We start from the raw sequence: 14835 nt of genomic DNA on the forward strand, positions 1-14835 counted from the left end.
TCAACTGTTTTTATTTTATTTGTGACACTTGCTTTGGCAATGTAAGCATTATGTCCTCTCATGCCAATGAAGCTCATTTGAATTGAAAAAATGAATTATTATTATTAGTATATTATTCCAAACATTCGAAGTTGATAAGTTAAGTCACTGCTAGCCCTGAATACATGACTATCATGCATATGATAGTCATGTATTCAGGGCTAAGTCACTGCTAGAGCCGTAAAAATCTTCCCTTTTCAAATGGGGGTCCGCGGGCTAATAAGTGTTAATTTGGAGGTCCTCGACATGAAAAGGTAGAGAACCACTAGCCCTGAGTGTCCCCGGACCCCCTGTTGAGATGAGCAGGGCTATAAGCTAAGCTACATGTTGCTAACCGACCTAAAACAACGGTTGGTTTGTCCCTGTTTTTAACGAATTACAAAACAATTCTCCAGTTTATCATTCATCAGGTCGTTATAACTGCCGTTATGTACGACATAACGCTCATAAACGGCTCTGTTGAGCTTTTAAACACATTAAATAACACATTAAATACCTTCAGCGTCCTTCTGCTGCCATGGAGACACTTCCTTCTCTACGCGATGACGTCACGTGGCACGACGTCACATGATCACCTTGTTACACCGATATTTGTTATCCTGGTGAATTCTGCGACGCCAGAAGTGAGCCAAAGAAGCATTGCCCTTTATTTCAAGAAGCTGATATGATACACCATACCTGCAGATATTAACATTAGGCCTATTCAATCTTTGATATTGTTTTAAGGAGTGAACGGTAATAAGCAGTGGCCAACAGCGACCTCTAGAGTCACACAGTTCTCTAGGTAAATCATTTTTAGCTGTATCCACATTATGAATGTTGGCGTTTTCGGTTGCTTGGCAACGCAATGGCAGAAAAACAAGCGTTTTAATTAAAACAAAGTCTTTGGAGCAACACTTCTCCTTATTCTACACAATCTACAGGTAAGACATACACACATTACAGTTACATCATTTCCAATACGAAATGAAAGCTCTTTTAAACTGTTATAATAATGACTGTAGGCCTAAGTTTACACACTATGAAATCACATAATTAACTTTATGATGGCGTGATCTCTTTATAATACTTTCTATCAGTATCAAGATCACAGTTAATAATAGCATACTATATATTAACTAACTACTCATATATGGGGCTTAAAGGAGTAGTTCACCCCCAAAATGACTTTTTTTCCATTGATTACTCATGCCATGGAGAGTAGAGTTCAATAATATTTTTTGGTTTTTGTCACATTCCTAAGACAAAAATTTGATTTGAGTAAATTTACCCCCATTGATATTCCAGATGGTGACCCGTTTCGAAACGGGTCACCATCCGAAATGAATGGGGGTAAATTTATTGTTATCACATTTATGTCTTAGGAATGTGACAAAAAATTAAAAATATTATTGAACTCTACTCTCCATGACATGAGTAATCAATAGAAAAAAAGTCATTTTGGGGGTGAACTACTCCTTTAACTAGAGTAACAGTGTTTTAGGTCTACTAATAATGTTGCCTACTACAGTAAAGTAAACTTGCAGTTACAGTAGGCTAAGTCAATGTTATGTTTAATAATTATTTAATATTAAAAGAAAATAAAGAAGAAAAAACGATGCCGGTCTAGCTGCATTTTCTAATGTGTGCTTGTAGATCTGCTATTTTCACAAGTTTGGGTCCCGGGCAAAATGTCTAATTTCTGTTTTGTGGTCTTGACCTGAAAAGTTTGGGAACCACTTTATTAAAAGAGCTGAAGAGACCGGGAGACCACACTGCAGGGTGTGGTTTACTCTACTGGTGCCACTCCAATTCATTTCCTCATAGACTTTCACGAAAATATGTATAATAATTATTTTAAGCCTAGAACCAAGTCAGTGAATCCTGAGTGACCATGAAACCTTTGTACCTGGGAGCAGTATGGGTTAGCGCCCCAGCCTGTGTATTCCGTGAGGAAGAAGCCCAACAAACCCACGGCCACGGTGAGGCCTTTGGAGTGCCATTCAAGCTGCAAGCGGAGCCTGCAGCACCAACGTTGCCTAGGTGGGGCCTGCAGTACCATTGCAGCTCAAGAATCCACCACTCCTGAATCTTTTGGTCGAATATCTGGATATAAACTTAATCTCAGCAAAAGTGAAATATTCCCTATTAATAATGCCGCCAGGGGCTATCCTTTAGGTAACCTACCCTTTAAGACTGCTCTAGAGGGCTTCAAATATCTTGGTATTTATGTCTCGCGCAGTTATGAGGATCTTTATAAGACTAATTTTGCTCCATTATTGACAAGGGTCAAAGAAGACATTGAACGTTGGTCTTTGCTCAATCTATCCCTGGTTGCGCGGATCAACTCGGTGAAAATGAATATTCTTCCCCGTTTCTCCTACCTCTTTCAATGTATTCCCCTATTTCTTCCTCAGACCTTTTTCAATAAGCTGGACAGTATGATCTCTGAGTTTATCTGGGATAAGAAGGTTCCAAGGCTTCGTAAACAGTACTTGCAAAGACCCAAATCTCTTGGCGGGATGGCGTTACCTAATTTTAGGTCCTATTATTGGTCTGCCAATATTAGGATTCTCAAATGTTGGATTTTATATGAAGTCCTTGACCCCCCCCCCAACGTGGCTGATTATGGAGGCGAACTCCACTAGACCAGTGTCACTGAAGGCCCTGTTACACTCTCCCATTCTTTCCTCCACCTCCCCATACACTAAGAATGTTATTGTTAAAAAATCACTGAAGATCTGGGGCCAATTTAGACGTCATTATGGCCTACAGTCTTACTCTATTAATGCCCCATTGGCTTCTAACCATGCATTTCATCCCTCCCTGCTAGATGGTGTCTTCTCAACCTGGTCGGGTCTTGGTATTCGTACCTTTAAGGACCTATATATTGAAAACGTCTTTGCATCTTTCCAACAACTTGCAGATGAATATTCCATTCCCAAACAGCATTTTTTTAGATATCTACAAGTCCGCAACTTTGTCCGTAATACATTTCCTGCCTTTCCCAACTTACCAGATGACACTGCAATAGACACTTTCTTGGCCCCATTACCAGTTCTTAAGGGTGCAATCTCACAGATTTATGAAGATATTTGTTGTTTGCGCCCTGAATCACTGAACACTATAAAAGCCCGCTGGGAGGAAGATCTGGGGGAGGAAATAACCGAGGAGATATGGGATGCTATCTTACTACGAGTACATGGGTCCTCTATTTGTGCGAGACATGGTCTGATCCAATGTAAGCTAGTACATCGTATCTATTACACTAAGGCTCGGTTGGCTAGAATTTATGACAACGTATCTTCTGAATGTGATAGATGTAAACATTCTCCAGCGGACCTCATTCACACGTTCTGGCTTTGCCCCTCCCTACACAACTATTGGACTGAAATCTTCCACTCTATATCAGACATAGTGGGGCAAAGAGTGGAGCCTACTCCCTTGGGTGCTCTGTTCGGGGTCTTCCCCTCACTACCATCACTCTCCAAATTGGATAAGGATGTTCTGGCCTTCGTTACTCTGTTGGCCAGGAGACTGATTCTAATTAACTGGAAATCCCCTACCCCTCCCTCATACACTCACTGGTTGAGAGACACTTTACACTGTCTCAAATTGGAGAAAATTAGACTCGCACTGAACGGCTCCACCGAGAAATTTGGGAAGATATGGGGTCCTTTCCTTCATTTTGTTACGAACCTGAATCCATCTCTGGTTGAGGACATACTATAAGGATACAGGAGGTCCATTGGGGTTTGGATATGATGGGTTTGCTGTGTCGGGTGTGTTGTCCTGCTATGCGGATTATATGGATTTCATAGACGTGGATGTGTTGTTTGACTGATGTTGATGTTTTTGTTTTATTTTTGTTTTTTTGGTTGTTGTCTTGTCTTTTTTTGTGCTTGCTTGTCTGTAATAACATATTTTCTTTATCCTATATTATGTATATTCTTTTTTTAATTGTTTTGGGTGAAAATGTCAATCCTCATACCACTGTTGTATATTTGATGTTTGTACAAAAGAAGCTGCTACTCTTATTATTGTACCACTTCATTGCCTTAAATGCTTCACTTGAAAATCAAATAAACAAAGTTTAAAAAAAAAAAAGAATCCACCACTCCTGAATGAAATGTCTGGGGCTGGAGTCTGGTGCAACGCACAGGTCCTGGACCTGGTGAGAGCAAGAGAGGACCTGGTGAGACGTAGGAGGGGCCCGGACAGGAGTCAACCCACAGAGCCTGGTCCTTCCACGCGCCAGATTTCCCTCTTTCTCCCAGCCCCGGCAGAGTAGTTCTGGAGCGGTGGAGTGAATGGACCTGTCTTTTCCTAATAGGACTGATCGTGGGTAGCTACTTGATCAACCCCGGCTGGGTCACCTGGATGAGGGGTGTGATGTTGCGAGACCCGAAACCCAGATGGGTTCAGGCTACATCACTGATGATATGTACCAGGTTTATCCATGTGATGTTTCTTTGTTATTTTCTGTGAAAAGATTTTTTTGAAAATCGCTAAACAAAAGGTATTCATTATTTAATGTAGTTTATCAAATAAAAACATATCAAAATATGTTTTTATATTGGATTAAAGGTTTTATGGTCATCCTGGATGTCTTGGTTCGAGGCTTAACATAATTGTTATAAATATTTGTGTAAAAGTCTATGGGGAAAATTAATGGGAGATTTTTAGTGGCACCAGTAAACCACTTCTGCCGCGATGCTCTACATTACAGTTTACTGAACAAAACATTCTCTCCCTCTCCATTTTTGCCGTCCCCTGACGACCCAAATGACACCCTTCATGTTCAGATTTTCCAGACGCCCCTGGGTGGGGAGAAGGGGGGAGTGAAGATGTCCCGCTCTGCGGTGAGGTCCCGCGCTGACAGACAGACGGCCACCCGGGGGTCCCGCAGCCCCGCCCAGTCTGCCTCCGCCGCCGCCGGCCCCCTCCCGGCTGGGGGGTCCGCGCAGCCTGGGCCCCAGGAGACGGACCCGGAGGGAACCAGTGTCCGCGGGGCCCTCACCCAGGCCCACTGGACCCTCATGCTGGCACGGGAGGAGGCGGAGGAGACTGTGGGCCTCTGGGTGGAGGAACTGCTCCATGAGGTGCTGGAGAGGTGTTACCAGAGCTACACCCACACACAGGTAGCGCTACACCCACACACAGGTGAACACTTAAAGGTGTATTCAGTGATAATGAAAGTGGCCGGGGGTCATCTTGTCCCTTACTGGCCTTACAGCGTGGAAATGTTTAGTTTTTTACACCATTTTAATGTTCTCGTTTTGATCATTAGACCCAAACTGAATATCGGTAGGCCTACGCTTCCAGCTTCTGGATATGTATGATACTGATTTACTACGAGACTGGCATTTTATGAGTTCAGTAGTTTACAATCTAAGCATTTAGCAGACGTTCTTAATTCAGAGCGACTGTGGTACTCAAAACTTTTATTTTGACCATCATAACCAAACATCATAACATAACTACGGACATACTCTACCCTGATTGGTCGAGGACTGGCTGGCCACCTCTGAAAACTGAATCTAGCTATGCTCGTAACACGGGCCATGGTGGAAGTCCTTATATGGTCAGCACACATTCTAGTGAGGAGAATGAATGGAAAATGTACCAATTATATTTTTATTTGAATGAAATACAATCACTGAATATACCTTTAAGGGCTTTGCACACAGGACCGTTGCGTTTCTTTCCATTGGCTGCATGAATAAAACGCATTGGATTTGGTGTGCAAGGCTGTGTGGAATCCATGCTGTGGATCCGAAGAGGAGTGAGTCATAAAAGGAGTCGATGAGTTTTTACCGCATGCGACAAGACGCACGAAAAAAAGGCACCTGCCACATGGCAAATTCGGAGCCGGTGTGCATGAGGTCATAGAGAATCCTTGTTTTCTTTAAAAAATGGAATCGTCCTTTTTTTTCAGTGCGAGAAAAACGTGTCTGTGTGCAAAGGGCTTTATTGCAAAGGGCCCATAGGGTCTGGTCCGGCAACTTTGTGATACAAGCACCACATTTTGCACAAAGTTTCTTCTGGACTCACCTTTTCCAAAAAGCAAGTTAGCCACTCAAAGAAATGTATTATGGCCACCATTTAAAAAAGAAAAAAAAAAAAAAAAATTGGGGTCCCATTGACTTAACTATAAAAGGGGGGGGGGGGGGGGAATCTGCTTTAAAGGGATATTCCACTTTCAAAGAACTTTTTGTCATTGTATGGTCTAATCAGGCTTGTATGAACACCCTGAACAGTTTTTAATTTTCTTCATTCAGTATTTAGATATTTGATGTAAATGTTATCTGGCCCTCCAGGCTCAGGGCCTCTCCCCACACACACTCATTGTAACTTCAAACTCCATTTTAACCATGATAGATTCATTAAAAACACCCATTATTTTTTCTGGTGACTCATACTACCCTCCTAATACGTGAGCAGGCCGTGTTTTTTTCCATAACGTGTTTCATGTATTTTTTTATATATTTTTATTGTATAACATTTTTTCCATTTTCCCAAAGAATTATTAAAAATACATGAAAAACGTTATGGAAAAAACACAGCCTGCTCACGTATTAGGAGGGTAATATGAGTCACCAGAAAAAATAATAGGTGTTTTTAATGAATCTATCATGGTTAAAATGGAGTTTGAAGTTACAATGGGTGTGTGTGGGGAGAGGCCCTGAGCCTGGAGGGCCAAATAACATTTACATACAATATCTAAATACTGAATGAAGAAAATTAAAAACTGTTCAGGGTGTTCATACAAGCCTGATTAGACCATACAATGACAAAAAGTTTTTTGAAAGTGGAGTATCCCTTTAAGTAGCATGTGAGGGGTGAAACTAGGGGTCAAACAGGTGGTCCCCGGACCACTGGTTGAAAACAACTGCCACAGAGCTACACTGAGAGACAGGTGAACAATGAGGACAGGGCATGGCTACTCAACTAAACTGTAGAGGAGGCCACCCTGTCAGAGTGTGTGTGTGTGTGTGTGTGTGTGTGTGTGTGTGTGTGTGTGTGTGTGTGTGTGTGTGTGTGTGTGTGTGTGTGTGTGTGTGTGTGTGTGTGTGTGTGTGTGTGTGATGTGTGTGTGTGTGGCTGTGGCTGTGTTCCAGATTCACAGATCTATCTGGTCTTGTGTGTCCTCCAGGTGGTTCCTTTCTGCGTGTGGTGGACCAGACAGCGTGTCGTCCAGCTGCTGGAGTGGCAGTTCCTGCACGGAGCAGAGCCTGGAGAGGAACCTGATGAAGATCCTGATGAAGACCTCGAGCCCCCGCCCGCGACCACAGACTCCTGGGCTCAGGGATGTGTTCCTGTGGCCCGCTGTACCAAAGGGACCAGAGATCCCCCCACTGTGGCCCACTGTAGCCAACCTCTGGCCCACCCCCCCAAGCATAAACAGGTGCTGTTTTGTGAAAGTCTTAGTGTATATTTTATATTTTTAACGAATGTTTTTCAAAAACCTTCAGAAGGGATTTTGTAAAATCAGGTCCTCGACGGGAAACCGGACAATAAATGAACACATGCTGTCTCCGTGACCTCATGCACACCGGGTCCAAATTCGTCCAGATTCTGACAATATTGTCAGTTTTTCTTTTCGCACAGACAATCGGACTTTGTGAATTTGCAAAGGCCTTTAATCGGTTAAATAGTCTTAGCAGTTGAATGAAACATTGTAGGAGACATGATGGGACTGCAGCTTATGTTGATTTCCAGTGTCAAGGAAGTTAAAAACGATGTAAAGAACCAAATGTTTTCTGTGAAATGTCCTGTGACTTCCTAGTTATAGATTCCCGTCAGTCATTGATCGTCACCTTGTTTAGTTCAGCTGTCAAGATCTGGCAGCTGCAACAGGCTTGAGAGATGACAACTGTCTTTCAACTGAGGTGACAGAACTTTGGCCCTGCCTTCCTGTTTGAAGGAGGGGCTGGGGCTGCTGTAGCTGTAGTAGGTAGAGTTCTCAATGGGCCTGAAAATTAAGGCCCGTCCCTAACTGGGCCCTAACTGGCCCTACCCGGCCTGAAAACATCGGGTCGGGTATGGTAGGGTTTGGAAAGAATTTGAGAACTCTATCACAGAGTAATAATAATAAAATAATAAAGAAATGTATTTTCTTTTTTCATTGAGCCCGAGGCCCTAGTAGTAGGGTAGATAGCCTGTACACTTGTTGAGTTCTGGGAACATGAGGGGAGATTTCCTGACTGCATTATTTGCTGTAAGCCGTGTACTTTGGCACCAAATATATTTGCTTATTGCTCTAAACTCTGAACTGTGTTTTCCTGCCCACCTCGTCAGATTCTCGCCTTAACACCACTCGTCCCGGTGTCCTCGCAGACGGACCGCAGCAGAGCCGGGAAGCATCAGCGCGTCACCAGCAGCTCTGTGCAGCAGGGTGGAGATCGTAGCAGCCACAGGGTGCCGCTAACACCGACCCCTCCACCCACCTCCACCCACAGGGTGGCGCTAACCCCCACCCCACCGCCCACCCCCACCCACAGGGTGGCGCTAACCCCGACCCCCCCTCCCAAACGGCCCGGGCGGCAGATTGTCTGGACCCCCAGAGCGACCCCGCCCCCCGCGGCGTCCACAGCGAGACGGGGGGACCAGGAGGATCAGAACGACCTTCCTTCAGCTCCTCCTGCCAGACGTTCATCACCGTTATGGAAGAACACAGCCCCACCCCCGCCCCGGCGTCTCGCCTCCTTATAAGGTCTTGGACACGATGGTGATGTCGAGCCATGCGGCGGCAGCAGCACGGCACAGAGCCTGTCAGTAAATGACCGTCCAGCCAAACATTGGATCTCCAATGCAACACTGCTGGCATCTCCTCCTCCTGGCCAAGGCTAAACTCCTCCCTCCTGCTCTGTAGGCAACAAGAGGCTCTTCTGGGGAGGCGTTGGGTTAGCCTGGCCAGCCAGCCTCATACTCTGCATCCACTCACTCGTTCCTTCCCACAATATGAGTCTGGACTTTGGCCTATAGGCAGCTTGAAAAGTGGCCGGGAGTACTTGCCTTGACAGACAGACTCCTCTAACCAATCAGCGTAGCAAAACATCTCTCAGCCAGTCGGAAGAACGGCAAACACATCTTTTCGGCCGATGAACTCAGCGCATACTCATGTTCCTTTTTAATTGTTGTAATTGATTCCAACCCTGAAATAACTTCACGTATTGCTTGTTTTATTGTTTCAGCGTTAACACTTGTTGCATCGAGAGCAGCCTGAAAATGCGTAGCATGTATTCCACGTCACCCATCTACATATGGACCAATCAGGGGAAGCTTTTCACTTGTTGTTCGGACAGCAGTTGAAACCCAGTCACTGACTGGCCCCGATCATTTTCTGATTTCTCATACTCTGTGCCTATAGGCCGAAGTCCAGACCTGATATAGGGGAAGGAATGAGTGAGCACAGTATCAGGGCTGGCTTGCGTGAATCAAAACAGCGTCCCGGTTCTGACAATGGAACAAGGGGGGAGAGCTTGTTTTCGGTGGAGATGACGGAGGCGCGCCGGCGTTGTATTATAAACACAATCTGATCTAGCTATAACAACTATATAACTATTTATTATAATCACTAATTCACTATGAAGTGTCTTTAATTATAATTAAAGTAAAAATAGTCAAATAACAAACAAGGACAAATTGTTCTGCCCACAACCTTATCAAACCAAAATGCCTAAACTACTGCAAAAATGTAGGCCTATTATAACTATGATAATGGTTCTTAACTTCTTGTAAGTCCCAATTATTAAGTATAATACTTGACCTTATAAATATAAAATGTTTATGATTATTTCTTGTGTTATATGTCATGAAATATCGCATGTAGGCCTATTATATTACCTATAACCTATACACGAGTGAGCTCTCGATCGGCACCTCCGCACGGTCCAGGCGAATGCAACGGAGCGCTCCCTACCTCCGGTTCAGCCAATCACAAGCTTCCATTGTCAGAACCTGGACGCTGTTTTGATACACGCGGCTGGCTTGTCAGGCTAGTATTGGGTGGGTCCTGGGTCCCTCCCTCCTGAGGTCTTGAGGTGACACAGGTGCTGAGAGATCTCCAGTACTGTGGCCTGTGGGACTGCGAGCTTGCAAATCTACTATTTTTTGAAAAATCTTGAACATTTGTGAAAATCTTTGAATATTTATGTTTTTAAAGTGAACTTTTGTAACTCAGATTTTGCTTCTGGGGGTCCCTGGAACTAAATATTTTGAGATGGGGGTCCATGGCCAAATACATATCATTTGATAACCTCTGACATAGAAGTAGAGAAATAAGAGTTTTTCAAAAACCTTAGAAGGATTTCGAGGACATTTATAGAATCGGGTCAAACATATTGAAATACTTGCAAAAATGTTGCAAACTATTTTCCCAAAAATAGCAGATCTACACTTGAGCTTGTAGATCTGCTATTTTTGTGTAGCTAAAGTATGTAATAACGTAGGCCTAAAGGGTTCATGACAAACCCATTCAGATGAAATTGTAGCATTTAAAAGGAAGCGGTCATCAGCAGAGACCTTGGGTAGGTTAGCAGCTTGTAGAAAGGAGTGGATATTTTCACTAGCTGGAGGAATATGTGTTGATAGAGATTATTACAAAAAAGTTAAATGTTAAAAAAAGGTAGGCTAACTGGTTCATGCGAAATTACCTGATTATGTGTCCCATAATTGCTTTAATCTGACGTTCTGTGTGTTCTTTTTAAAGTTGATATGACAACAATTGTCCTATTCTATAATTAAATTCATAGTGTTTTTGTCTATAGTAACCTTTTGGTGTCTTTAACATAGTCAAGTTCCAGTTTAGATTTGGCAGTTGAAAAAGCCTTCCAATTTTCATCTGAAGGATTATATTTATGAATTCATGACTTCCAAGAGTTTTACTTGGTTCTCTAACTGTCCTGGCCTTTTGGAACTCCTTCCTGAAGCATATGAAATTATGTAGCCGCAAATATGTTTGCTTCGACCCATAAAGTGGCTGCTGTCCCCCCTGAATGTTTATCATCATTGTAGAAATCAGAATCCATCTTCTTAAAATATGAGTCAAACTCAATGTCAGTTAGCAGAGATGTATTGAACCTATACAGCTCTTATAAAGATGTCATATCACGCCCCAAAATGTACATTATAATGCAGTAGGTCACATGTTCTTTTTTCTTTGTAGAAACGGTTTGAATACAGGGTGAAGCTGGGACCGTATCACAGATTGACATTTGTTCTGGCAGCGGAACAACAGACCAGGAAAACCAGGAAATGGCCTCTCAGATATCTTAGTTTTGGCAATATCGTCCATGACAAGTAGTTTATACGTATTTGTTGAAATTATTGAAATTGCTATCGCCCCCCGGAGGTCTGTGGCCTCCTGGTTTGAAGCTTGGATTCAACCCAAGGGAGGAGAGGCTAAATGTGGTCCTGCCGCCGAAAAGAGCAGATCTACAAGCTCAAGATGTGCAACTTCACACCCCAGTTCTCCGGGGGTCCCCCGGTGGCATCATACCCCAGGTCTGCCGCCCATGGACCCCCGGGGGGGAAACCAGAAATGCGGCAGCGCCACATTTCTGGCCGTGAGCGAGAACCATATGTAGGCTACCCGGCGTTTCCCCTCTCCTCCCTGTTGAATGCATATCCCCCTCTTGGGGGGGATTTCCCTAGGTCAGGGGTGGGCCATTATTTGTTTCCATGGGGCCACATGAACAACAGAAAATATTGTGGAGGGCCGGGCCAAAAGGCAGTGCTCCCCGCAAGCTAAACACACCGTGTTACCTCCGACTTCAGTAAATAAATACTTAGCAATCAAATGTTTTGTTGAAAACCCGGCATTCAGCATCCAGCATCGCCTTTTCTCTCTTTTTTTTTAAACAATATATTTATTGAGTTTTTTTTTTCTTCTTTTAACAGAGAACATCAAACATATTCTTTTTTTACAAACATAAAACAAAAACAATCCCGTAACAAAACCACACCTTTTCTCTTTTTAGCCACTTTAGCCATTTTTGATGGGTAAGGTACCTCTTACTTACGCCTATCGCCCAGCCTTGGGCATAGGCCACGAACAAGAGCTCTCCAAGCATCCCGGTCTTGGGCCAGGTTCCTGTTCCCATGTGTGGCCAGATCTCTTCACATCTGCATCCAGGTCACACCGCCAGGTGTTTCTTGGTCTGCCCCTCTTCCTTTTCCCTTGTGGGTTCCAGAACAATGCGTATCTTGTGATACTGGACGCAGGTTTGCGCAGTGTGGCCAATCCATCGCCACCGTCTTTGGAGAATTTCTTCCTCTACAGGGTGCTGTCCTGTTTGCTGCCACAGTTCCAGGTTTCTGATTTTGTGTGGCCAACGGATTGTGAGGATTTCTTCGGAGCCAGGTGTTGTTGAAAGTCTGTATTTTCTTCATGGTGTTGACAGTTGTTCTCCATGATGGGTAAGGTAAGGCAGGTCATCTTGACGTGTGACCAGTCTGACCACCTGCTTGTTATTGAGACATCCAATGATCACACACACGCGTGCTGATGTACGCATTGCGTCCATATGTACGCGAATAAAAAACTTTAAAATAAAAGAAATGCAGCTTTAGTCCACGCATGAGGTAAAATTCGAAAATGTGTTTACTTTGTCATTTGCCATTAACCCTATAAGGGCTGTTCAGAGTGAACCAAAGGGTAGCACAATGCCCAGGTCTGCTCTAGGTGGTCTGCAGGCCTCCTGGGGGGAGCTCTCTCTAGGTCAGGGGTGGGCAACTATTTCCACCTTCACTCCAGAGGGCCACATTGCATATTGCTACGTCCTACTTTGTCATTCTAGTATCTCATACAAAAGAAGCAAAAATAGCAGATCTACAAGCTCAAAATGCATCGCACTTCGATACGTTTTGAGCTTGTAGATCGGCTATTTTTGCTTCTTTTGCATTGGAATCCTGAATTGTTTTTTTGTAATGTTTTAATTGGAATCCTGACATTTGTTATTTAATTTCAAACGCATTTAGTTATATACTCATGTTACATTTATGAACTTAAATACAAATACATTGGACATAAAAAAATAAATTTTAATACTTATACTAATCATTAAGCTACTAATATAGTCTGATGGAATTGAAGCAGGTCATGTTTGGAATTGACACAGCTGAAATCAATAATATATCAGTATTTTGATATTAACCTGCGGGCAGCATTAAGTGAAGGTGGGGGCCGCATGCACCAGTTGCCCATGTATGCTCTAGGTGGTCCTCAGACCAGCCTTCCATCGTTGCTTCCAGTCATCCTGGTTCTCCAAACATCCAGCCAGCTCGTTGGTGCTTTGTGCTCCTGCGTCTTTCTTGAGTTCATCCACATAATGTTAGTGTGGGACATCCTGGTGACCGGTGCCCATGTGTTGGTTCCCACAGCACCAGTTTACTGCCTGGCAGCTCCTGGTGTCTTTGGCAGTGTCCTGCAAGTCTCATTCTCCTGGCTGCTATATTATCACTCACCCTTAATATTCCAGCATACAGATTCTTGTTGGTGACATGTGTACTCTTGCTGATGTTGAGCACCTCTACACGTAACATTCTGGCGTAGCACCCGTCTAGAGACTTCTGCAGAGATGGCTTGGCGATAGCAATTTACATAACTTCAACAAATAAGCATAAATAAACTACTTGACATGGACAATGTTGCCAAAACGAAAATATCTGGGAGGTATTATAATTTGTATGAACATAGATTTACTAATAAAATACTTTTTGATATGGGTGACTTCCTGGTGGATTTACAGAACACATAGTCTCGCGTAGCCAGACAACTATTCCACAATCTCTGAATGCTATATAGAGTCTGGAACGGCAGCTGCCGATCGGCGAGTATCGGAAGTAGCCACTGCTGCACAGAACTGTAGTCCCACTGGAAACATAACAGAAACACACTCACACAGACAGTCATTCGAGCGGCATATTCTTGTTATAAGTGTATAGTTTAAGAAAACATTTGAAAACATCATGGAAGTAATACCAACAACACCAGAGAAAGATGAAATAACGCCCCAAAAAATATTGAAAGGAGACATAACACTTCCAGTAGGACATGTCATTGCTACCGCACCAAGGGAGCGTTTGCGTCACTTCCGCTTTATCTCGCACTCATCGCCCCAGACTGTATGCCGGAGCATGTGAAAATCGCGTTGGGCAACAGTCTGGCCACGCGAGACTACAGAACACATGACGTTGAAAACAGCTCAGATCAAAAGATGTTTTTATTATTAGTTCTCCTTTTCTTTTCTTTTTTTAAACTTTTTGCAGTGAAATCTACATTCATTAGTAATGATGTCCTTTGGTTCAATGAATGATCCAATGAATGCACTCTGACATCCCAGTCACAGTGGGCTGACACCCCATTCAGAACACCTGTGTGTGTGTGTGTGTGTGTGTGTGTGTGTGTGTGTGTGTGTGTGTGTGTGTGTGTGTGTGTGTGTGTGTGTGTGTGTGTGTGTGTGTGTGTGTGTGTGCGCGTCTCCCCCCAAATAAAGATACACTGGTCCTCCATTGTGTTGAAATAATAATAATAATAAAAAAGACACACACACAAGATTTCATAACATAACAATACATTGATTTCTGTCGACTTCGACAGAAAGAAAAAAAGAAAAGAAAAAAAAAACAAGAAAGTACAAAAAAAGGGAAAGACGAAAAGCCCCAAACCTAAACCAGTTTCTTTTTTTAAATCTATATAAACTCATTTTCTGCCGTATCCCGAGTTTCCCCGAGTTATTCCCGTAGTTCCAGGCCGCCACGCCAGAGTTTCTCGAGGTGTTAGATTAATTCGATTTAATTCAAAAACAATCA

The sequence above is a fragment of the Nannobrachium achirus genome (assembly GCF_963921795.1).
Source record: "Nannobrachium achirus genome assembly, chromosome: 12".
Taxonomy (NCBI): domain Eukaryota; kingdom Metazoa; phylum Chordata; class Actinopteri; order Myctophiformes; family Myctophidae; genus Nannobrachium; species Nannobrachium achirus.